Below are 25,677 nucleotides of genomic sequence, written 5' to 3' on the forward strand. Positions count from 1 at the left end.
TGAGTTGCAGTTGTAAGGTCAGCCGTGGGGAGGAAAGGTTTTAGTTTCCTAAGGATATACAACTGATGGTTAGCTCCTCTAGTGATGGTGTTGATGTGTTTTTGCATAGATAGGTCTTTGTCTAAATTAATACCTAGGGATTTGGTGGAATCAACAATATGTGGGGTGAAGTTCAAGGCAGAGAGAAGGGGGAGCCAGTCATTGCCATTAGAGGTGGTAGTGGATGGTGCAATTAATAAGAATTCAGTTTTAAGGGCATTGAGTTTAGGTGATTGTGAGCCAGCCATTTTTGTGTTAATGTTAGGGTGTCATGGAGGGTGTGAATGCCGTTGAGGGAGGTTATTCTCATGTAGAGTTGAGTGTGGTCAGCATATATATGGTAGGAGACGCGTGAGCATTTGAGGATATCAGTTAGGGGCTCCATGTAGAGGTTGAACAATGTCAGGGAGAGGATTGAGCCTTGGAGGACGCCCAGTACTAGAGGAGCCTGCTTGGATAGAGTGGGATTAATTAGGATGTGCTGTGACCTGTTGTGTAGAAAGGAGGAGAACCATTTTGGCACCCTACCGGAGAGGTCCATCCTATGTTCTAGAAGGTCGAGCAGTGTAGCATGGTTGATAGTGTCAAAGGCTGCTGACAGATCCAGTAGGTTCAACAGGAAAGGTTCATTCAGGTCTTGAAGCGAAGGGCATTGTTGAAAATGTGGACCATGGTGGTTTCGGTGCTGTGACCTGATCGGATGCCAGACTGTCAATGGTCTAGGAGTTGGAGCTATTCAATATGATTGTGGAGCTATAAGCGCACACATTGTTCAAGGAGTTTGGCTAGAGTAGGGATGTTGGAGATGGGGCAGTAGTTGTTGGGGTCGGACTGGCCAGAGTTGTTTTTTTTTAGGATACAGGTAACCTGACCAAGTTTGAGGCTGTTGGGTCAATAGCCTTGAGTGAGAGAGGCATTGATTATCTTAGTCCATTCTGGGAGTAGGAGGCGAATGGATTCATTTAGGAGTTTGGAGGGGAGGGGATCAATAAAGTGCTTAGAATATTTCAAGGTGGTCAAAAGATCTTTAGTGCCAATCCCATTGAGGGTTATGAAGCTGGACAAGGCTGCGTCATTTTTGGGAGAGATGAGGCGGTAATATGGGTGCACTACATGGTCCATTGTAGAGGGGTGGAGGAGGGGTTGGGTAGAAGAAGATTGAGAGTGGTCTGGATGTTCTTAGTGATTAACAATGTTTTCTCAGTATTAAAGCAGGCAAAGGTTTCACAGTAAGGGGTGCCTTGTCGTTTGTGGAAGCGGGATTGTTTTTGCAGGTAGATCGGTTTCTGATTATTTTTAACAGTTTCTTAGGTCTCTTAGTAGCAGTGTCTAATTGATTTTGAAAGAAAGCTGCTTTGGATTCCCTAAGGAGCCTATTGTATGCACTGTGTCTTTGATGTAGGAGTTTGAGGTTGGCTAAGGATGGGGTGTGCCTTCATGCTCTTTCAGCAAGTCAAAGGAGTTTCCGTTCTTCGGTAAGCTCTTTGTTGAACCAGGGGTTGGAATGTTTGGACGAGATTCAAAAACAATACATTGCTAATGTTGGGTTATCTATTACCTAAAGTATCACTTTGAAAGATTTAATAGGCCTGTTAGATAGTCAGCCAATCTGAAAGGATGGTAGAAACAATGATGTGGTAGAAGGAAACTTAAAGGATGTACAGTAGTATCCTGCCATGCTGTGCGGTCATGACATTGAGCCTTGTATGACACAGCATCCTACTGAGGTCCATGATAACCATCTCTGTACCTGTACCATGGACTGTTTGCTCAATAAAGCCTTCCGTCCACCTACATGTTGTTAAAACTTAGGCCTGTGGTCCTCTATACGTTAACCCAATACCAGGTATTTCATAGAGGGGTGTGGGAAAAGTTATTAAAAAAAGAAGAAGAAGAAGGCTACAGACAGGAGGAAGTCAGCTACAGAAACTGGAGGAATAGCGGGAACATAGAGAAAATACATGAGATCCTAATGCATACTAATTTAATAACTAAAAATATTTAACATGACTTACCAGCAGCGCCAGCAGGAATTACAGAGGTGGAGGCTGCTTCAGTCCTATAGAGCGAGGCAGCAGAAGTGGTGGGTTGTCCTGAAACCAGTAAAAATAAAGAGACCAAAAAATACTTTTTAGTAGGTACTTTAGAGGCAAGCAAATATAGTGCCTGACCAAGCAATCCCTTACTTCCCTTCAGTTCAACCCTAAAAATAAAATAGTTTAGTTTCCTGGTCTTGCACACAGTTTTCTACAAAATAAATTTCTCCTCCCCCTTGCATCATACAGGTATGAAATGTTGACAATCTGAAAGCTATGGGCAAAGCTTTACTCCCTTTGTGTACTGCACCGTACAGAGATGGAGCAGAGATATGTACAAGAGGGGTGAGGTAAACGTTTTTGTAATCCTAACACAAAGGGGTGGGGAAAAAAAGCTACAGACAGGAGGAAGTCAGATGCGGAAACATGGAATATAGAAAACAGAACACAATATGTGGGGATGAGAAACATTAAAGCACCTTAAGAAAAGTTTGGAAAATGAAAAATACAGAATGCTATCATACATACCAGGTGGGAATAGTTAAAGAAATACATATTACATACCAGCACTTACCAGTAAGAATGCATTCTCTGGTTAGACATCTTCCCTAGCACAATTGCCTGCTTGGTACCTGGTCGTACTGCTACTGCCGTTGGCATTCTTCCCCCTTGCCTGATTTGACTCTCTTTGTTTCTTCTGAAAGGAGTAAAGATAAAGAGGAGGATGATTAATTGTAGTCTCTACAAAGCGGCATTCAAGTATTGTATTGCCTGACTAACCAATTCAATTCCTCCCTTCATACTCTCCCCCCTAAAATCAGTTTTCTTTCCTTTATATTGTTTGCTTTCGACAATGATATTGCTACTTCCCTCACTTCACAAATGTTTCTATTGATGACAAAGTCCGTCTTCCTTTGCTTACTACACCTCAGAGAGATGAACAGTGTATTAGCAAAAAAACGTCACAAAGGATGCCAACATCCCTGAAGTTGCCATACTATCCTTGTATCTAACATCCCTTAAATCAGCCCAAGCACTCACTGTGGAATTCAATCTGGGTTATATGATTCACTTATTTTCCCTGCATATCCCTCAGAAACCTCAAGTCCTACACCTTCCCTGTCAGGCTGGCAGTGGCAACATGCCCAAATACTCTGTGGACCACATGCATAGCTGACATTCAAAAATGTACAGAGAAGCCATGCCCGCTCCTTTAAAATAAAGAAAGTATATGCAGGCACGCTCAGATGCAGCAATTCCTTTTATTTATGTGAATGGCACACATCAATTCTAAAACCCCCTGAAAAGGGCCCCATTTATGTGTGAACATGATACCATCACACACAAAAATAAATATCCTTTTTGCACCCAAGGGCATGCCTGCCCACATCCTTTGCTGTAAATAAATTACATTTTTTTAACGTAAAGTAATATTTTATTACCATGCAGAAAGCCAACCACCCAACACGCATGGCCTTGGCCGCGTATGGCATACGGTTATCCACAGGACCTGGCTGAATGCCAGGCCCTGTTGCAAACCCCTTGCAGGCAAGCAACCCCATGCCACACACGGCCTTGTGATGTGCGTGGCATGGAATTGGCCGCAGAGCCTGGGCTGTAGCCAGCCCTGCATCCAACCCTCCCCTCAGGCAGCCTAGCCCAGCCACACATGGCTTTTAGCAGTGCGACATGGGTTTGGCTGCAGCGCCTGTCCAACCCCATGCAGGCAACCTGCTCCCTATAGGGGAGGGGACCACACTGCCCACCTCTCCAACCCACTATCGGCCCAGGAGACCTGATTCCAGTGGCCTTGTGTTTTTTTAAATGAGAGGGGGCTGCATGACCACCCTCACTGAGCTTCTAGTGGTTCGAAGGAACCCATTTCTAGAGCCTTTTTTGTATAAAGGGGAGGGAGTAGCCACCTTGTGAAGCCACTTTTGGCTCCCGGGACCACATCCCTGGGACATTTTTTTTTCTAAAGGGGGTGGCACGCAGTCCTCATCCCCAAACCTCTATTAGTCCTAGGGACCCCCCAATCTGGGCCAAAAATAATAATATTCAGAGAGGGGAGACATGCGTCCCTCCTCCAATAGCCTATAGAGGCCCCAGGGACTCCATACCCAGAGGCAAAAAACATTTAAATTACGGGAGGGGGCACACAACCCCCTGGGGCCATATCCTGGGCTAATAAACTTTTTTATAGGGAAGGGAGGCATGTGGCCCTCCTCCCCAAGCATTAAGAGGCCATGGGACCCATTCCCAGAGCTAAAAATATTGATTTTAGAGGAGGGGGACACATGGACCCCTTCCATGAATCCACATGGGCATCGCAGACTCAACCCCTCAGGCCAAAGTATAGTAATGGGGAGGGGCTACATGACCACCTACCCTAAGCCTTAAGAGGCCTCAAGGACTCCATCCCCAGAGCCAAAGAACACTCATTTTAGGGGAGGGGGTAGCATGCCCCCCTCCCTTAGCCCAAATGGGCTCCAAAAGTATAATCATAGGGTATGGGGTGGGTGGATTCCTCACTTGAGCCTAAAGAGGCCCTGTGGACCCCATCCACTGGGCCCAAAAAATATTCTTATTAGTGAATTGGAGCATGTGGCCCCCTCCCTGAGACTAAATGGGACCCAGTTTCCCATCCCCCAGAGCCTAATTCATTATAAGTGGATGCCCCAATGCCCACTGAGGCACCCACAAACCACAAAGATGGAGGCTAAGGGTGTAGCTCCAGGGCACCTTGGCTCCATTGCCTCTGCAAGAGCACAGGCAGGCAAACAGAAGTATGTTCCTACTAGGTGGGATCATTTTCAAAGCTCCTGCTGGGTGGCAGCACAATTCTATCCCTGCCTGCAGTCTGGAAGGCAGAGAAAACCACTTTGTCTCGGGGTTGGCACCCTAGGACCTTGCAAGGTTCAGAGAGGGGGACTATGCACCCATTTCCCCTCTACTTCTGGTTTGACCCAGGGGAATAGGGCACCAGATATACAAATGTTTTTGTATTCTGCTTTTTCAAAAAGTGCTTAATGGATTTCCAGCAAATTCCAAAAAGCATGCTGGACTAAGATCTAGCTTCCTGTCAAATTTCATTAATTCCGTAAATAGATAGGTAGATAGTTAGATAGATAGATAGATAGATAGATAGATAGATAGATAGATAGATAGATAGATAGATAGATAGATAGATAGATAGATAGATAGATAGATAGATAGATAGATAGATAGATCGATCGATTTAGTCAGTGCCAAGGGCTGCTATGGCAATGTGTGTTTTTATATTTAAAAAAATATTCCTGCTTTTTCCAATATTTTTTATATTGGTGAGGGTCCGGCATCTCCCAAAACAATGTTTTATAAAATCTATGGCAAGAATCCGGTGGCCAAGAAGGCGGCGGAGTAGCACAGTTGCTTCAGAGATCTGCTTGCCAAGGCATCTACACGGCGCATTAGAGACCTCAAGAGTGCTAAAATTGAGGCGCTGTGGTCTCGGATGCCAGCAATTGGTGTGGAACCGGGCCTCTCCCCCGACGGTGCTGTGGCCTGCACCAAAAAAGCTCCGGGTGAGGACAGGCTCTGAGATCTGGACAACAACGTGGCTGCCGCACCCGGCCGACAGCACGGGTGAGAGCTGCCACGCTCATGGTGATCGCTGCCGACGGCCCCTACAAAGACCCTGAAGTGCTCCCATAAGAGCGGTCCCACGATATCTGGGAGCGTGCCCGCGGTGGGGAGAAGGCCCAGATGGTCCCTGAGGCCGCCATGATGGAGACTCAGGTTACGGCCCAGCAACAATGCCGCATTGCTGCTGAGCGGCCATAAGCAATACCCTTATCCTGGTGGGCAGGCATCTGAAGCCATAAGAGGGGGAGGCAGCTGGATTGGAGTGCGGTGGGGTCATTGGGAACGCAGACGACGTGTATCCCCCCAGTGCGGGGTGCCCCTGGAGTTGCCGATAACTCTGTGACCCTCCAGGAGAGAGGCCTGAGCTATGCTTAGTGGCCTCACACAGTGTGCTGCCAAGGGACGAGCCTGGCACCTGCAGCACCCCATTGCTGCTGTTAACAGAGAAAGGCCCAATGATGCAGGGAACTCCCCTAGCAGGTACCGGGCCCCACTGGGGGATGGGTGGCGTACAAACAGGTGGAACAACCACACTGGGATCCAGAGACTGTACGTTGGCCCCACACATAACCCCAGGGCCTGCACTGAATTGCCGCTAAGCTTGATCAGGCAGAGAACTTTCCCTTGGGAGCAAAGTAGGGGCATGGGAGTGCCAGAGAGTGAAGCCGGCCCTGGGGAAGGCCTTGGAGCTCTGCACACGCCGTAGGCCGGGGGCCCCTTTTGTCTGCCACATGGGAGCCCTACCATCAATTTGAATGCCCAGAACCCCTAGCTTGCAAGGTTGTAACTGTGGACGAAGAAAAGGGTAGGAGATCTCAAGGTGTTGGAGCATAGATTGTCACCCTCACCTCATGCACCCAGGAGAGCAGATTCAATTGGCAGAGGGACAGGAGAGGGGGGTCACTGACCCAAGGGTTGACTGGAGGAGGGCAGAACCTGACTGGTGGCCCACCGACTGGGCAGTCTCCTGGCCCCACTCAGCGGTGCCCCACAGAAATGTCTACGCAACAAGCGAAGGACCCCACGATTAAAGTACAGAAACCAGGCTCCAAGAGAACGGTAGGACACCGATCCGAACAGCAGGGGGCCCTCCCCTCGAGAAAGATATGGAACCTGCCGGGGAGCACAGAGACAATCCGATCACTCTGGGCTTTCTGGAAAAATTGTTTTGCACACTCAGAGTGGACTTCGCAGGCCTCTGGCAAAATGTAGCCTCGGATATCAAACATCTGAGGACGGAGGTTCAGGAAATCGGTGACCGGGTGGACTCCTTGGAAAGAAATGGGGACCGCAGAGAGGAAGAAATCACTGAGCAAGCCAGTGAATTGATAGACCTGTGGGAATGCAACGAGGAGCTCTACCTCAAGTTGGACGATCTTGAAAACTGCTCTAGACGGTCTAATATACGGATTAAAGGTGTGCCACTTCAGGTGGACGGTGGCAAGCTGGAGGATTGGGTGATTCACTTATTCCGTCACGCTGCACCAACTCTGGGCTTTAAGGAGATTATCTTGGACTGTACCCACCGTGCCGGATGGCCTGCCTCAGTACCGGGGCAACAGCAAAATATCCTGACCTGTCTCCACTCATACAGGCAGAAGGAGATCATTATGAATGCCACCCATGACAAAGCGATCATTGCGTTTGAGGGTCTTCAGGTGGGAATCTTTCAGGACCTTTCGCCTCTCACTCTCCAATGCCGCAAATCTCTGAGGCTGACCATGTCTTATCTATGAAACCAAGGAGTCCGCTACTGATGGGGACACCCGTTTAGACTATGCTTTGTCTGGAATAAAGAGTTACGAGTGGTGTGATTCCTCAAAGAAGCACAGGGAGTCCTCAGGATCAAATTGGAAGCATCAGATCCAAACCGCGAAAGTGCTGATGGCCCCCTGGATGAGTGAACCCTCTTAGCGTACTTATACAAGGCATACCGGCCGAGAAGTCTGACTGAGAGGCCTTGGGGCAAGCGACTTCGGCCCTGGTGAGGGGAGTCCACCCCTTTAGAGGCGACAACCGACTACCGGCCACACAAACCCATGCACTACGGTGCGAATCATAGCCGCTGGATTGCAGATCATCTGTTTAATTTGTCTGTCTCTTTTTCACCTCTCTTGTTCTTCTATCTACAATCTTGACATTAGTGGACTCCACTTGCAAAGGTTGGGCCATGTCCTGACCCTATGGATTATTCATGCCACCAAAAGGTCTGGGGGACACCAAGCCACAAACTCGATTGGCAAATGTGGGGTTCGATACAGTGCTCTGTATTTTTGTTCAGGCCCCTTCCAGTAGGTTATAAAACCCACCAATGTATGCCTTAAGTCCATAAGTGGATCACAAACGATCACAAATGAAGCACTCACAGAGCTCAGCCTTGTGGGACCACAAGGGGGCCGGGGGAGAGACGGACCCTTGCTGCGGTGCCTGGTCCACCTGGCGGATCCGTCTAGGGGGATGGGAGGAGGGGTCTATCCAGGTCCCCTGTCACACACCTGAGTCTTGCCATGACTTATGCCTACATGCCCCCCTATGACAACTCTTAGGGTCCTAATCATGAGTTTTAATATCCGTGGACTTAACTCATCCAGCAAACGGAGGGCGCTCCTTGCACTGCTGAAGGAGGCTAAGTGCAATGTCTGCCTCTTACAAGAGGTTGCATCTCTTGCGTGCCGACTGGAAGCGCCTCAGGTCAAAATGGTTTGATAGACAGTACTTCTCATCTGGGGCTGGGAAAAGGGAGGGGGTAGCCATCCTCTTGGCAACTCAGTTCCAGGGGACCATTCTAGGCTGTTAGCACTGAGGGTGTCTCTGGGAAATCACACATACACAATAGCCTTAGTTTACAGTCCTAGCAAACAGCAGGAAACCTTTTTTCGGTACTCGCTGAATACTATCCTTGAGTATCTGGATGAGGATCTGGTGGTGGGGGGCCTTCAATCTAGCTCCAGACTCACAGATGGACAGATTGGTTCTGCAAGTGGGTCACTCTAGATCCCTCTTGGACTCCATGGTACAGAGACTGGGGGAAGTTGGCTGACGGACACATGTCGACATCGATACCCTACGGCTCGAGAATACACCTTTTCCATGGCGCACCAAACCTATGCCCACATAGACCTGTTCTGGACCTCCCCAAGAGTCATGAGGGCCATAGGAGGCCTTGCGATTGGAACGGCGGCGCTTTCAGATCACTCCCCAATTTCCCTTATGCTGCTTCTGCCCGAGGGATCCCCCGGGAAGGGTTTGGAGACTGAACCATTACCTCCTCACATACGATTCCAATGTCACTGAGACACGTAACACTATACAAGCCTACTTCGCAACCAATGACGATGGCTCGGTCGCCGTCCCCTTGCTGTGGGATGCTCTGAAGGCGGTCATATGGGGTAGATTCCTAGCTATTGCGGCAGGCTTGAATAAAGAGAGGAGGGATAAGCGGGAGCACCTGGAAGCCCAGATCAGGGAGCTGGAGGGGGTTCACCGCCAAAGAGGGGTGGCTCAGATGTGATGGCTACTCAATTCAACGAGGAAGCAACTAAGAGCACTAGATCTTGACCGGGCAGAATATGCCCTTTTGCGCACTAGGCAACGCTACTATGAGGGGGGAACAGAGCTGGGAAGCTTTTAGCACATCTGCTTTGGGTCCAGACAAATGCTCACCGCAACTCAGTGATTAGGAATGGTCGAGGAGAGACCCCCCAAATCAGGAGAGGACAGTGCGGCCGAATTTGAGTCCTTCTACACTGCTCTCTACACAGCGGATCAATTAGATCCATCAGCGGCCAAGGTCTACACTCGCGGGGCACTGGTGTCCTCCCTACCACTCCCGAACGCTGCCCAGATCTGTGACCGGGGTGAGTGTCTGAAAAGTTTCAGCGCTCCGTCCATCATCTGCTTGTGTTTGCACAAAACCTAAAGACCATTGAAATTGTGTTTGCTTTGTTCACCCTGAGTTGACAGGGTATTCCCAAACGTGGGTCCCTTGCTCACTTTGCGACTGGATTCAAGCTAGCCTGGGTCAAGACTGACTTGCATATAGTTGTGTCTGAACTGGAGCGGCGAAGTGAGCTAAAGAACTATGATGGATTCAAACCAGATCTGTGACTGGGGGTGAGTGTCTGAAAAGTTTCAGAGCTCCATCCATCATCTCCTTGTGTTTGCTTTGTTCGCCCCAAGTTGTCAGGGTATGTCCAGAGGTGGATCCCTTGCTCACTTTGCCACTGGATCCAAGCTAGCCTGGCGGATGAGGGCTGTTAGCCCGAAACCGGTCCCAGGGTGCTTGTTTCTGGTACAGGGAAGATATGGCTTGGCAATTTGGGCTGGACTGTTCACATGGCCATATGCAAATCAGCCTTGACCCTGTGCCTCATGGGAACAGTCCAGCCCGAACTGCCAAGCCATGTCTTTCCAGGACCAGAATCAAGCACCCTAGGACCGGTTTCTGGCTATCAGCCGTCTTCAGCCAGGATAGCTTGACTCCATTGGTGTGGAGAGCATGGGACTCACGTCTGAACATACCCATCCCACTCGGGGTGACAAATGCAAAACAACAGTTGATGGACAGAATGCAGAACAATGTCATACATTCACCCCAGTACAGAGATCTGGGCCTAAATCCATCGTTTTTATGCACTCCACACCACACCACCCCAGTTCAGACATGGCCATATGCAAATCAGCCTTGACCCTGTGCCTCATGGGAACAGTCCAGCCCGAACTGCCAAGTCCCATGCGCTCCACACCACTGGAGTCAAGCTATCCTGGCTGAAGACGGCTGATAGCCAGAAACCGGTCCTAGGATGCTTGATTCCGGTCCAGGAAAGACATGGCTTGCCAGTTCGGGCTGGACTGTTCCCATGAGGCACAGGGTCAAGGCTGATTTGCATATGGCCATGTCTGAACTGGGGTGGTGTGGAGTGCAAAAAAACGATGGATATAGGCCCAGACCTCTGTACTGGGGTGAATGTATGACATTGTTCTGCATTCTGTCCATCAACTGTTGTTTTGCATTTTTAACTATAACTCATTCCAGAAAGTAACTTGTGCCCTTGACATGCATTGCTAGTGCCCTTACAGTATATCACTCATGACATGTTCAATGACTGCAAGAAATTGTATAAAGCTAGCCTTCAAATTTACGAACAGGCTATCTTCTCTGCTAAACAAACATTTTTTTCAACCCAAATTGAACTGGCTAAAAATTCACCCAAAGAGCTCTTCCGAACGGTCTCCAAATTAGCTGCCCCCAAACCTGCTATCGTCCAAACTACTATAGACCTTTGCGGGGAGATTGCAAATTCTTCCACAAAAAAAGTGGTGAGCATATTTTCAGTCTTCAGTGGCTCCAATGATGATCGTTTAATTACGGCGAAGGAGGTTTCTGAACACTCCAGATTCCTCCCGCATATCTTGGATAAATTCAGCCCACTGACAGTGCATGAAAAGTTGGAGCTCCTTACAGGAGCTAAATCAGGCTCACCCTTTGATTCGTGCCCAGTAATGGTCACAAATTTGGCCCCTGGTCCAATTGCTTTATGTCTTACAGCTATCTTTAATGGGATGTTTGAATCTGGACAGTTTCCCAAGCGGTGGAAGGTGGCCTCGATATTCCCCCTTTTAAAGAAGCCAAGCCTGGACCCGAATGACCCTAATAATTTTCGCCCGATCTCTCGTCTTCCTTTCCCCACCAAGATGGTTGAGAAAGTGATGAATTGTCAAGTCAGTGCCTTCTTGAGGGAAGTCCAAGCATTAGATCCCTCCCAATATGGTTTTAGAGAGGGACACAGTACAGAGTCTGCCCTCATCCAGGCTACCGAAGAGAATAGCGTAGCAGTGGACCAGGGAGGCAGGGCTGTTTTAATCCTATTGAATCATTCAGCTGCATTTGATACGGTCCATCTTGTGATTTTGATGGACCGTCTCAAGGAGTGTGGGGTACGAGGGAAAGCTTGGGATCTTCTCAAGTCCTTTTTAACAGACAGAGGCAAGATCGTATCTCTAGGGAATTTTTATTTTTTTTTTTCTCTAGGGAAATTTCAATCAAAACCCTTCACGCTTCCATGTGGTGTACCACAGGGGTCCTCATTAAGCCCAACACTTTTCAATGTGTACGTCTCATCTCTGGCTCCTGTCATTAGTGCTTTTGGGTTCGGGATCACATCCTATGTGGATGATACGCAAATTGTGGTGTCCATTTTACCCGGCCAAGAAATGGGAATTGATACTGCTTTTCAATCTTGTATGGAAGCAGTTGGAAGATGGATGGCTGAAAATTGTCTAAAATTGAACTCGGATACAACCGAAGTGATGCTGTTTGGGAACGACCCTAACTTCTGGACCCCCAACTGGTGGCCTGCCTCTTTGGGATTACTCCCCTCCCCCTCCAAATATGTGAAGAATCTGGGAGTCCTATTGGATGAGAAATTGACTCTGGGAGCCCAGATCAACGCAGTAGTTTTAAAAACAGTGCATGTTCTGAGAACGGTGAAGAAGGTAGTGTATCTTCCTCCGCTGGGATGCCAAAAAACAGTGGTCACAGCTTTGGTTTTATCGAGGCTGGACTATTGTAACAGTTTATATTTAAACATTCAGCAAAAGTTTTTGTATAAACTCAGCTACTCCAGAATGCTGCGGCAAGACTTCTTACAGGCTTACACAAATTCTCCCCAATCTCAAAAGAGATAAAAGAGTTACATTGGCTACGGGTGAGGAACCGAGTACAGTTTAAGTCCCTTTGTATAGTTTTTAAAGCGTTGCAAGGTTGGGGACCTGACCATTTAAGGCACCAGTTTCAGTGGTATAGACCATCAAGAACACTGAGATCATCAGAAACAAAACTGGTGGCAGTCCAACACACAAAAAAGCCCAGTGGGGCGGTAGAAGCTTCTCCCTATGCGCGGCTAAGGCTTGGTCTTCCATTCCACCTGAGAAATGTCACCAATCTTCTTGCGTTTAGGAAGGGGCTGAAGACTTGGCTTTTTGATAAATAATTCCTCTCCCTAAGGCCTGCCTAATGAGAAGTAACGAGCGCTAGGACACCTCCGGGTAATCGTGCGCTTTAAAAATCCCCATGACATAACATACCATAACATGACATCCCTAATGACATCTGAAATGGCATCAACACTGTGCGTGGCATGGTTGCCACATACAAAAGATATGATAGAGGTGGAGGTCTCTGCACGTAGATTTGTGAATATCATTTTATAGTATGTGAAAAATATTATTGTAATACTATTAAATGTGCTATAAAGTGTGGTGTGGTAATAGGCCCCCAAGGAACTAAGGGGTATATTCACACGGAGCTATTGCAGAATTCGTTGCACTTTATCGCAGCCAAAGTTGTGATAAATTTACCCCACCATTCACAAGCAGGTGCTAACAGCTTACAGCACCACTTTTCCCGGGATAGCAGCCGCAAAATCATCAACACACAGAACCCCCGCAACTATCGCTAATGAGATGCAGAGTAGCCGTTCCCGTGACAAAAGCCACGACAACACCACACCTCAACATTCACAACGACCAGACAGATCGGCAATAAGAACACAAAACGAGATAAGGTGCGTTAGCAGCAGGAATTTTACACCTGCTCTGACCTGGTGCAAAGTCGGACCACAGTCTTCACTACAAAAGGGAGCACACCCCACAGCCACACCTGAAGACAAACAGATGCCATGGAGTAACTGAACATGCAGCATGGTCAACCAAGAGGGCCAAAACAGCCACAGGCACCACACCCATGCCTGCAACATCCCCCCCAGCCCACCCCAAACCCGGACCAAGAAACTACACACCAACACCACAAATCACAAAACAAATATGTTGCCTCAAGTCGCACAAGCAGGAAAATGAACATACATGCCTGGGAAGAAAATGGAGAACCAGTCATACAGCAATGAAATCACCAACACAAAACACCATACAAAAAAAATATTAAACAACCATTCAGATGAGTCCTAGCAGGTCCACACTGGACAATCAGTGGAACACAGCCTGGAAGACGAAATACAACAAAAAAGGTGTGCCATGCGCCCAACAAAGGAAAGAGAGGGAGAGAGCGAGGGAGAGAGACGGAGTGAGACTGCACAAGCAGTGCAAGGCCTTGCAGGGCACCTGGCACCAGATGCCAATGTGTGTGTGTATGGCCATCCGTACACCATGAGCCCAAGGCTGTGTCCCAATCGCAGCAACAAAGCCACATCACATTCCGAAAATGCAAGTAGTAGTCAAACAAACCTCCGGGATGAAAGCTCCATTGTCCCAATGCAGATGGCAGGAGTACACCTGCACATCTAACCTTGGTCCAGAACGCACCTGGAACACCCTGAGAGAGAGGCCATGGCAGATGCGGATGACTCCCACACCACGCATTGCGCAAAAGAACTATCCGACTTATCCACACCCCACACACCGAAGCCACTGCCTGAGGTACCCCCACATGGGATGGTCTTGACTCACATGGAAAAAGCACCCATGCTGCCCAACGTTGCACACACATTCGAACCATTGCTGAGGGCCGTGGCATATCCTCCACACAACTGCTGCAGCACAGAAGAGTGCAGGTTCCACGAGATGCACCAAGGCAATGGCAGGCCATACTGGACACATGCACAACCCCCGTCACGTGGGACACAGCCGTGCACGTATGCTGCCTTTACTGGGTGCAGTGCCACTGGCAGTGCTGCGGATCAGTTACCGGCTCAGCTTCGGCATTGCCTACATAACCTGCGCCCAGCCCTGGTTCCACTGCCGAGCATGCACATTCGAGTGTCCCATGAAAGTCTGCCTATCCAACACAACCGTAGGTGAATTGGACTATGACTTGAGTGTGCGCCCCCTGTTGGAACACGAACAGGAGTGTAACCGACACAGCCAAGCATGGGATGCCTTGACATCCTGCGTATGAATTGCAGATGTACATGGGAGATTGCACAAATCCTTGTGTGCAGTGACCACATCGAGGAGCTACCCTATTGGACTGTATTGTGGATTGGTGATACGGTGTGTACAGAGCACACCTGCTCGGACCAGTTAATGGATTGGCTCACCCTGGTTTTCCTTCAACATGACAACAACATACTATTGGAACACATTGCATATGAAGCTGCGTGGACATTCATGGACGAGTAACTACGTCCCTGCAGCCACATCTGATTGTCACCCACAACACAGACACAGGTCTCAACAACATGTTGCTACGTGGGGATTGCTCACATGTGCCACAACAATAGAGGACATGTCTGCCTTCGTACGATCCCTGGATGCATTTGCAAGGTGAGGTAGGTCCACGGTCGTAGCAACACAGCTTCATTTGGCAATGTTGCCAATGAGGACAGACTGCTGGGGGACAGCAGAGACATAGCACTGTGGCATGACAGGTGAACACGTCGGACCCTTTCACCTGAGCACTGTCAGCAGAGCAGACAAAATGTGCACCCCGGTGGCAGAGCACCATGCAGATCCCATGGGAAGAGAGTCGTGCTCCCTCAAACGGGACAATAGGCAGACGCCAAACAACACATGACTCATCCAGCATGGCAAGGTGGGCTGGGAGCCTTGCCATCCATGATGATCTTTGTCCATTTCAAAAACAACAATGTCTGAAACTCGACATGTACCCATGCTGCGTGCAAGTGTCGTATGCATGTCCCTGCCTGTTGTGGCCGTTGCCTCATCCGTACTGACATGCACATTCCAATAAAGTCCATGTCACCCCACTGGTGTCTACGTGTGTTGTGTGTTCATTTGATTGTCCACTCGTGTGCCACAATGAGCATCATCCCTACACAGGGATGAACTGACTGCCGCATGTGCAATGGTGGTGTGTCCTTTTTGCAAGTTCAACCTCTATAAGCGAGACATTGTCATGGGATAGGTGTTGGCCAACATGTGCACTTACGTGACTACAACAATGTAAGTATGGTATGCAACCCCTGACCATGTTGAACACTGTTATACATCATAACGGAATGTGGCCACACAGATGTGTGTAAGTGGCTTTGCGAAGTGCAGTACCGTTGTCACATGTGATGTATGGCAGCATTCCTGGGCTGCTACAGATTCGGCCACTCCTACCCACAGGCCCATTGAACACATGGACGTGGAGCTATAGTGTGGGGGGTTGTGGGATTATTGATGATGTGCAATGGGGACACAGCTAGTACTCACCTTCAAAGTCATCCAATTTGCCATGTGTCTCAGGGACACACATGCGCATAGACGTAAGTTACCATGGTGTACCTTCATGTGCAATCATTGTGCCCACAACCAGCCATACTCCCATACGTGACAGAACATAGTAATGACACATCTGTGTGATTCAGAATGTTTTATTCACAGTCAGGTGATTGATGGAGCGGGTGCTATACATGGCCATCCAAGCCCACATCACATGGAAGCCCAGTGGTGGGCCAAACACAGTCCTTTTGGGATTGAGCAGTGATTAGGAAGTGGGAGAGTGCATTCCGCAGAAGGGTTGCTATGTAATTGCTCAGGAGTGGTGAAATGGTCGTCTGATTCGGGGTCCGGGTGAATGTCGCAGAGTTTTCCGGGGGTCAGTAGGAGGTTTTCCCAGGGCATGCTGCATAGGCCATCACCAGGCAGGAACAGGGCACATGACAGTAATTCCCCTCCCCTTCTTACTCCCCCGATACAGCTTCTGTGTCCGGTGTGTCCGGTGTGTGTGGTGGGGTGATGGCTGCATCACTGTGTGCCACTGACACAACAGACTGTGAAGGTGATGGGGCAGCATCACTGTGTGCCACGGACACACCAGGGCTCGGAGTTGTGTGTGTCGAAGTTCCCGCTGCAGTCATCTGGGACCGGCTCTGTGGCAGCAATGGCAAAATGAAGTACTGCAGGGCATTGAGGTTCCCAGTTACTACTTGCTGGTGTCCAGACATGGCAGACAGACTTCCAGCCTGCATCTGCTCCATGGTCTCCATTGATCTCTGTATCTGTGCCAACCTTGTGCTCTGATCGCTGGTGCCTGTCTGACCACACAGCTCTTGTATTATAGTCATTGCCTCAGCGAGGTCAGCTAAGGTACGTGCTGGTGCATGGTGCGCATGGTGTCTGATAGGGACTGTACGTGGTCCCTGATGGGACTCAGACACCCACGTATGGCATCGAGTTTGGCTGCCACAAGTTCTAAGCCCACCCATAGCTAGTCAGCCAACTCCACCTGGCAATGCCACATACGTTGTTGGAACTCCATGAATTGGTCGGGGTGCTGGGAGACAGCCGTGTTGGTGTGTGTTTCCTGCTTTGTGGTCTGTGCAGGTGGTGGGCTCACCTCAGGCAGCTGAAATGCCCTGCTGCTGGGGATGGGGTGTGGAGGCTATCTACGATTCGTTGGAGGGTGTTGGTGCAGATAAGCAGGGGATCCTCTTCATCGTCAATGAAGATGTGTCTGGTCTGCAGGCGGTGTTGGTTCTCCCTCTGCAATGTGTAAGAGGAGAATCAGGGTTACAGAGTCGTACATGTATGTTATAGATTTGCTGTTGTATACGTTCTGACTGCATGCCAATGTACATTGTGGTTGCTTTTGGGTAGCTGGCTAGTAGATGGCATTCAGTGTATTTGTTCGACTACATGATGGATGTATGCTACCCATGCTTTGTCATCACACAGTGTCAGGCAATGCCAGATATGAGTGGACCGTTACTACACATGTACGGTACCTGTTGTGAGTCGTGTACTATGGTACTGGTGTTGCACTTTGTACCTCATTGCCGTTATTGCTGTTGTCCTGTGATTGATATGTGTGTGCTGCATTGTGATGTTGGGGATCTGGAGGGGGCCCCTCTGTACACATTGTGGATGGGGGCATACTTAGCGTTTCTATGTGTGCTGCAGTGTGTCAAGGCTCTCAGTGACATTTTCAACGATCATTGCAGGGGTGCATGGTGCTACACATATTCGTGCATCTTTGCCATAGTGCCCATCTCCCCCCCACCCCACGTCCCTGGTTGTTACTCACCCTGTTGCCGTTGGGTCCGATCGTATTGTGCTGTGTCCAGGCCCCCAATGCCTGCCACCGTTCCACACTGCTGACTGTGGCCACCATTTCCTCCAGCTCATCAGTCTCCTCCTGTGTCACAGGACTCCCACCTCCAGTTGCCCCTGCTGCCTTCCTGATGTCGGCGAGCTTCTCCTTGGTTTGGCTGTGCACTTCAGGCCAGCGCCTCTTGACTTCCTCCGCTGTCCTCCTCGCCACTCAAACTGCATTGATGACGATGGCCTGCCATATTTCTGTTTGGATTTCCAGTGCCGCAGTGGATGTGCCGAACAGTTATTGGTAGTGTCCTGTGACCTCCCTAAAGATGGTCCGGTCTTCCTGCGGACTGAACCCCGTCTTTCTCTTCCTCTTGCCCTTGCCCTTCCTCGAGCACGGGGTTCCTTGCTGGTCCTCTGTGGGGCTTGTGGGGTTCGGCTTGTCCTCTGCAATTGGTGCATCCATGGTGCTACAAAATTTTAAATATTTTTTCTCTCTCTTTCTTTTATGGTGCATTTTCCCGCCTGACGCGTGGGATTAGCAGGCCCGTGGCTGGTTAACTCTGACTTTTTGTACCGAGATTGACCTCATCACATGTTTTTTTGCATTCGCGTTTCGCAGTTCTGCAGCGCGGTGTAGGTTTTCACGCTGATTTTTGCCGCGTTATCTGGTGTCAATCGCATGCTACCGCCTTGTTGTGAATTCCACGTTGCCACGTGGTAATATTCCCGCGATAGGCTGCGATGGTGAAAGTTGTGTTACGCTACTCTTGCAGTAGTTATCACACGTTCTTGTGAATATACCCCTAAGAGGATTGTATGAGAGGTGAGTATCTGACCATGTATTATAAGGAATAAAATACCCAGTAAAAGGATATTGCAAGTCTCCTCGGAATTTCCTGATATTATTTTTTTTATTATTACAAAAGTTTTTTATTTAGAAGGTTTCCAATACAGTACAGTAGTAGTGCAGGGGGGGGGGGGGTGGTTACAGCGGGGAGTTCTTGCAGCATGACCCCATCATCAAACATACCAAAATAGCCCTGCTAAGAGTGGACAAGCAAATGGGACAGCGGATCAGAGGAACAAATTGGGAATCAATCTGGTTTAACACAAGGTTACAATACAAACGGAGAACGATGTGTAACGAAGCCTGGATCAAAAGGGCATCACCACCCCAGCGCAACTGGAAAAAAATCATACCCCACTAACCTTCCAGAACATCAAACAGACACACAACCTACCGGACATAGAACTCTTCATGTTCCTCAAAAGTAAAAGCAGCCATAACCAAGGCGCACCTGAACAAGGAAACGCCCACCCTCATACAATACATGACCAACCTCAACAAGATTGGACACCAGACAGCGCGGATCTACAAACTCTTGAGCCCCAAAACATCCACACTGAATGCAAAAACAACAAACTGCTGGTAAACACAATACACAAGATATCTCAGCGAGGAAGAAAAGGGTCGACTATGGAGATCAGCCACAACAAATAAAGTCGCGCCACAACTCGCACAGACAAAATACTGGCTCTTACATAGAGCCTTCTGGACCCCAGCCAAACTTGAAAAAGCAGGCATAAGAGACAGCAATACATGCTGGAACTGCTGCAGAGGGACAGGGAACCTAGAGCACCTTATCTTCGAATGTCCTAAGGTCCGAACATTCTGGGTGAAAGTGACCGATCTCATCAACACTGTCGTGGGGAGAAGTATACAACCAGGCTTCATAGGGCTAGCCACAGCATTCATGGCACAAGACTTAGGAAGCAAGGAGGAGAGAGACCTAGTAGACCTCCTACTTATTGCAGCAGTCAAAACCATATTAGGAATTTCCTGATATTATAAAGGAAATCAGCATTTGGCCTCATTCTTCCAAGTGGTCAAAGAATTCCTCTGTGACTTGCAGTATCCATAATGTACAGCAAGGAGTACTGAATTTAAATATAATGCCTTTTGTATTGTACTTTTTATACTGAACATAACTTAGTTGTCTCACACAAATAATAAAATAGCATTTAGATTGTCTCCGTAAAAAGAGTTGTGTAGCTCCCAACAGTAAAAAGGGTTAAATAGCATGACATTTTCGGGTATAGAGGTATACACTCTGCATACAAGGCATTTGTGAAGATTCCAAGACAAATCGTATGACCATTTACGCTTTATTTATTTATTTATTTATTTATAATTTAAACAACTTCTAAAACGCACAAATACGTTTGGGTGTCTCAGCGCTTTAAACACTGGATTTATATTCCCATAGACTGTATGCTGTGTTCACCAAGGTGTCAAAAAGGTAAGTGGTATCATTGATGGTAATGGCTTAAACAAAACCCTTTGCAAAATACTGCTTGAAGGTGTGCAAAGGCAGCATGCGTACAGAAGAGGAAATTGTACGCACCTTTCTACATACGGCTTTCAAAAGTGCTACTGACAAGTTAGGACTTTAATCTGTTATAGTTTTGTTGAAGAATATGACATGGATTCGTACATTTCAATGTTCACGGTAGTGCCAAGCTCCCAGATTGTTCTTAATACCACAGTTTGGTGCATTTAAAAACTGGAAAGTGCAGGTGCCACTGTTAATATCCTTATCGACTTTTGAAAGATGAAATCCGAGCTGCCACTGGCGGGTTTCGAATTTGTAGCCCACAGAACAAATCCAAATGTTAGATGGTAGTGCTTAACTCATTAATTCAACCTGAGGATGTTTTTAGTCATAAATCATACATATGTGACAGTACCTCGGACATGAATTTCACAGAGATTAGTTATTGTTTCCAATAGCAAAACAATGAAACAGTTGGATTGAAAATTGCCACGCTCACTTTTTTTTTTCTTTTGCTTATGGAATTCAGATTACAGCCCAGGAGATCGTGAGGGAAACCCAGCACGATTCCGTTCCCCAGGGATTTTCCTTATCTGCTTGAACGTTTCCTGACCCGCCTTCTCATCCTCCTTGGGAGGTCTGTAACAGTTTCCTATCATTAGTCTTTTTTAAGCATATATGTCGTGCACTTCGGTCCAAACTGTCTCTGATGTGACAGCCGGTCTGGATACGAGATTACTAGTTTACCCGCTAACGTCACCTTACACCCAGGCACCCCAGAGCAGACATCCATGAGAGGTCTAACCTTTCCCGTAATTTAATGCCTCTCCTTTATTATAAACATACCATAAAATAGGGGCTTATCATTCAAAATGACATTTTCAATGTTTTTTGTGTGTGCCTTTGGCGTCCTTGATGAGTTAAGTGGTGATTTAACAATTTGGATTTGAAAAATATCTGCATTTTTCTTCATACTCCACATATTAAGTTGGTGTTTCTGTTATTTGTTATAATTTCATTTGCATGCATGCCTACGACGTTATTATTTGTGTCTGTATTTACATAGAGTTTTAATTCATCATAATAATTGGTTAAGTAGACGTTATTGCCTTGCAGTTCTAATAATTGTGCGTGTGGTTGTGTTGTTGCACATTGTGTATGTGGCCAAAACAATACTGTGGCTTCCCGCTGTGTTCCTTTTTGCAGTGCAAGCATTTCTGCTGCTGTAGCATGTGCATTGACAGTTTCAGTTTGCTTGTTCATTGAGCACAGTTGTGTTCACTCTTCACATAGTTGGAATATTCTTGGCAACTATGCTTTGGCATGAATTTCACACACTTCTGGGAAGGATCCAACTCAGTATCCTGATGCTCCTGTAAGTTCTCATGTCCCACCCACATCCACACCCTTACAAAATGACCTTTCTTGATGACATCATCTCCTCCTTACAATCTTTTTGATATATTGTTGCCGATGAGACACAAATATTTTTTCTCCTTCCCTTCCTCAGTCATTCATCCCAGAATGGTGTAGCTGGCAGCCTTATCTAACTGCTACCAGCTGACACTGTACCAAGACCAAGATTAAATAAAATGTCATTAGCCATGAAAGCTGCCACTGTTCTGACCATCATCTTCAACATCTTAAAAATAGTAGTATATTTGGCCGTGTTTTCGCTGTTCACACCTCCCAGATGTTCTTTCACTTATCCTATCAACACCAAAAAGGCCATCTTTTAGTGTACTATATGTCTTTCTAAATCAAGGGCATCCATCATAGGTCCAGAATGGCCTAATCCGTTCCAGAATTTCAGAACAACTAGTGGCTGAGTAAAAGGTTTCCTTAAGGTTAATTTAACATACACTTATCCTTATGGTCCTTGTTAAATACCTTGATGATTTATTGGTAACACTACCACCCACTACACCACTCATCGTTATTCTTGACCTTACCATCAATCCAAATAACCACCAAAATGATACTCTATTCGCCAATTATCTCATTGACCACTCATTACAAAACATGCACCCATCCCCTGCACACTCAAATGAAAATCATCTTAGTCTGATTTTGTTTGCTATCCCACTCCCCCACCTAACATTACTCCTTCAACCTCTGGCCATACCTAGAAAGATGTTTCAGTTTCCATCACTGCCACTCATTCCACACCATGCAACAGACCAATCTGAAAACAAATGCATTCTTTAAATACCCTGCCAGCATTCCTTAATCAAATTGACAATGAGTTCTACTTTTTTTGAGGAAATCAATAATCTGAAATCAACATTTTACTCTCACTGTACTCTATAAATTTGTCCCAACAGCACTTTGACCACAACCATGGATTACTTTCACAGCATTGAGAACTGCAATATATGCACTGCTTGGAGAAATAAACCACTGTAAAGCACATTGGACCCTACAAACTCATATTAAGTACCCACAGATCTACCCTTGTCAATGCCAAATCCTCTTACAACAGGACCTTACCTATCCATTACGCTCCTACTTTAAAAGTCTTGCCAGAACTAAAACTCTTTTTACCTCGTTCTTGCACATCTATCGACCATTCTGTTGCCTCTATTGGAGATTTTCCTGCGAACATTTCTTCTAAGATCATGGTTAATAAAATTAACCTTCAATTAATCCCCTCCAACCAATCTCCCTCATCTTACATTTCACCTACTCTTCCAACACCTAACACATTATCTGGACCATCTGCCCATTCAACTCCGTAAAAAACACTGACCCTCTCTTCTTGAGATCTGACTTGCCTGGCATCTCTCTTTAATCATTGCCTAAATACAGGCATTCACCCACAAGACTTTCAATCAGTGGTGGATAGGTGCCTAATACAAAAGCCTGCTGCAGAACTTCCATCCTCCAGTAACTACCATATTGTCATTCAAACACCTTCTTTTAAAAGGTTCTGGACTGTCTGAGCACCTGTCTCATCACTCGCAATCAACTTGACCCTCCTTCATTATGGTGTCTGGACACAGTGGTCAAAGGAAACTACTTTCTCTTATCTGATCAACTTCAGAAACTCTGCCTGTCACAATCCCTTCCCATCAGTCCTCATACTTGAGGGTCTCTCCACTATGTTAAAGGCTGTTGATTGTCCAACTTTGCTTGCTACACTACTAAACCACATTGTCACAAACTTGTACTTATATTGTGTACATCCAATGTCTACGATCTCTCCTTTTCAGTGTGTTTTCAGGGTGTTCCTTACTCTTCCACTCCACAAACTTCTATCAGAATGCATTTCACAAGTGTGAGTCCTTGGCCTTCTCCTGCTCTCCCTTTGTACAATTTCACTTTGCTGGTAACATATCCTCCAGGTTTTCCTGTAATCTCTATGTAGTTTATTCTCAAATCTTCTTCCATCCCATACTTTCACCCCACACTTACATCACTGGATGGATATTGGCTCACTCAGGTTAAACCCATTCGAAATCTAAAACATTTATTTTCATGTCACATCAACACGTGACTATTTCTCCTTCCCTGTTCATTGGTCCCCATGCACTCTTACCACAACATTCCCAGCACTTTAATGCATATTAAATATGGCAATGTTCAAAATGTACACAGCCTGAAAAGTCACATGTCAGCTACTGAACATAGAGAAAATGTGTCTAATCATTTGTACCTACGACATTTATTAACAGAATAGTCCTCAGCAAACAGTACTATTGTAACAGACTACTGCTTGGCCTCTCGTTAAACTCTTTCACAGCCAGGTGGGCCCAGGCAGTGATGGAGAGTGATCTACACCAAGAAAGCTTTGCAAAATATCCATGATCCATTAATACAAAAATTTCCACAATGGAATGCTCTGACTTTTCAGAGACGACATCCAGCAATGCACTTAGTCACCTTTTCCCACCTTCTGCATCCACAAACCTGTAGGGGTGAGGGGCACATCTTCAAACAATCAATCTTTTCAATGTGTTTAGTATGTTTGTGTCAGTATTTACACTCCTAATGTCACTCGCTGATGCTCTCATCCTTTGAGCCATCTTTTTTAAATTAGCCCAACCTAACTTAATTTTAAATCTTATTGTCAAGGACACTTCTAGAGTCTCTCACCACATCAGAACATCTTGCAGAGTGGCCTGAGGGATTCTACTGCTGCAACCAGTGGGAAGGGGACTGGAATCACTAGAGGAGTCTCATGCTGTCCTTTAGGCCTGTCTCTCAAAATAGCATTGTTATCCAGCTTGTTCCTCTGTTTCTATTTTGCACTACTCTCCCTGCCCATAGGTCTTTAGAATAGTCAATTGTATTTTAGAAGTGTAGCAGTAATACTTCACAAGAGGAATTTCAGAGCCAAACTCCACATTGCAGCAATGAAAAAGCTATCCCCAATCTCATGTTTTACTTGATTGCAATCTTAACACATGTAAGCAACCGCTGCCTTGTGAATTCTACTTAAGAACTCTGGACTTTTCTAAAAAACAAGTACTCTGTCAGGATGTGGTAATCTCCCCTCGCTTTATCTTTGGTGGTAGGGGTATCCAAAGATATTGGAGTAGACGCCTCACTCACTTATCGTGACATGTTTCATCATTGGTGCCTATCCACACCCAGGTAATATGGTACGAACCGGGATAGTGTAAAACAGTTACTGGATTGCAACCCTGCAACATAGTCAAATCCAGTTTAAATTTGCACAATTCCTAACACCCAATATTTTAACATATTTGAGGTGTCTCAGTGGAGTGGTAGTAGGAGAGGGTGATAGCATCTTTCTCCACCACTTTCGAAACAAAGCACCATGGTTCCACTGGTGCGGCATTATCCCTTCTCGCAGGATCACCTAACTCATTTCCTGTAAGATATGGTGTGCTCTTACTCACATAGACTCAACGATTCTCCAGGATTATTAGGCAACCAGGTGCTCGGTTCACAAGTAGGCATCTATTTTGGACCTACCACCTTCAAAAGCAATGCACAACAACACATTTTTGTGGGTCAGAGTCCCAAAAATCTGTTCAAAACCTTGTGTTTGATCTCACATGCACCACTCTAAGGATCCCATACGGATTTTGTAAACTCTGTACAAGATTTCTTTGTGTTTTACATGTTCAGGAAATAAATAAAGACAGGGAAAATATAAAATGTAGTCAGATACATTAAATGAAAAAAATTTTGTATGAGAGAGGCATTTTTGTGTTTCATGATTTGGTCGGGATGTTGTCTATTCCAACATATACATTTTCTTCTTAGGTCTATAGTAATGTTTAATTCTTAACGGTAAAATTATTTTATTCAGTAATTTCCAAGATTAAAAAGGTGGTGATGATTTAACAATACTTGTCTAATTGTTACACTAAGTAAATATTAATCATATACAAAGTTACAGATGGAGATACCCCATTCTAGTATCACTCATGTTTATATACAAGTTCGCTTTTTAAACAGTTTTTTATGCAGCTTTGCTCTTAATTTTACTGATGTAACCCTCTGTTATGTGGTGTAATTTGTAGTTGCTCACCATGATACCTCTTTTTGTGTCAGACGTGGACATGGATTTAATTAATATTGGCTCTGCTACAAACATGATAAATAGTTACATGGAAGATGTTGTCATTTCAATTTAATTCCTATATTGTATTCACAAATATTTAGTTGAC

Source organism: Lissotriton helveticus, chromosome 6 (assembly GCF_964261635.1).
Source record: "Lissotriton helveticus chromosome 6, aLisHel1.1, whole genome shotgun sequence".
NCBI lineage: Eukaryota > Metazoa > Chordata > Amphibia > Caudata > Salamandridae > Lissotriton > Lissotriton helveticus.